We start from the raw sequence: 1,673 nt of genomic DNA, 5'->3' as shown, positions 1-1,673 counted from the left end.
TGTATGTGAGTGCACCCGTGTTGTGCAATGCCTCGGAGGTCAGAAGAGGGCATCGGATTCCCCGGGAACTGGAGTTAAGGACAGTTTGTAGCAGCCATGTGGGTGCTGGGAATTGAACCCGGGTCCTCTGCAAGAGCATCAGTGCTCTTAACTGCTGAGCCATCTCTCCAGCCCCATAACCTCTTTCTAAAACTCACCCTCTATGGTCCATAAATTTCATTCTTCAGACTCACAAACAAGAACCTGGAGCTCCTAACTCAGTAGAAGCTTTGTGTGTCTGTGAGCTTCTGACACCCTAATTCCCCCCGAGGTGAGACAGAAAGCCTCAATAGAATTCAAGGTCCCCTCTTTACCATATCACCTGGGTGAGGGGTTCGTTCCTTTTCTCAAAATGTTCCCTATCTTTGTATCCTGCCTCAGTTCTCTCTTTTTTGAAACTGGGTCTCATATGACTCAGGCTGTTTTGAACTGCGTCCTCCTGCTTCCATCTCCCAAGTGCTGGGATTGCCGGCATACCACTGTTAGGCAAGCACTTTCTTCACTGCAAACTCACAGCTCTGGCACACATAAGGCAAAATGATGGGGTGGGGGATGGGGCTCAGTGCAAAAACAGGAGAATCCATCCCGACTGAGAGCCATTTACTTCCAACTGTTGGTGTTAGCATGCAGATGACAGGAGACCTCAGAAAGGGATCAGAGAGCTCTCTCAGGTTCCTCCAGGGATCTTGGAAGTTTTCAGCTGTCTCCTTTGGGTTCCTTCTTTGGTTGAAAGAACCACCCAATGACAAAATTAAAGTAGATTATGGCTTCTAATAGCTTTATTTTTAATTCTAGAACTAGATACTACATTCTATAAAATAAATGTGTACAGATGATGTTTTTATAAAGAGAGAAGGGCTTGAAAAAGCAGAAACCAAAAGCAGATTGGTCGTGTTAATTATCTACCTTAGGAGGTGGGGACCAAGATAGAGAATAATAGAAAATAATCACTAATATTAGATTATTTCATGTAAATTAGCGTCTTGCCTTTTTGGCTAACATCAAGTACAAATAACTCCTTTTGTATAAGGATTAAGGCTGAAGGGGCTTTATTATGCCAACTGAAAGTGCCTGGTTTGAGCCTGTTGTGGTGGCACATGCCTTGAATCTCAGCACTGGGAGGCAGAGGGAGGTGAACCTCTGTGAGTTTGAGGCCAGCCTGGTCTACATATCGCATTCCAGGCCAGCTGGGGCTACAGGGAGACCCTGTCTCAAAAAGACCAAAAAACAAACAAACAAGAAGTACCTGTTTTGGAGGGGGCTGGAGAGGCAGCTCAGCAGTTAAGAGCACTGGCTACTCTTGCAGAGGACCCGGGTTCGATTCCCACACCCACATGGCAGCTAACAACCATCTGTAACTCCAGTTCCAGGGGCTCCTACACTCTCTTCTGACATCTGAGGGTACTGCACAACACTGGTGAATGCTGATAGGTAGAGAATGGGCGGGAGCGAGTGGCGCGGATGGAGAGCACGAGTGGATGGATGAGGCATGGAGGCTCAGATGGAATTCTCAGCGGGACACAGATTTATTTCACACGGGGCATCTTTCCCTCGGGAAGGGAAAGATGTTGGCGGAGGGAAAGATGTTGGGGAAGGGAAAGGGAAGGGAAGGGGAAGGGAAGGGGAAGGGAAGG

The sequence above is a fragment of the Nannospalax galili genome, unplaced genomic scaffold (assembly GCF_000622305.1).
Source record: "Nannospalax galili isolate Female #2095 unplaced genomic scaffold, S.galili_v1.0 scaffold1400, whole genome shotgun sequence".
Taxonomy (NCBI): domain Eukaryota; kingdom Metazoa; phylum Chordata; class Mammalia; order Rodentia; family Spalacidae; genus Nannospalax; species Nannospalax galili.
This window is presented reverse-complemented; position numbering follows the sequence as displayed.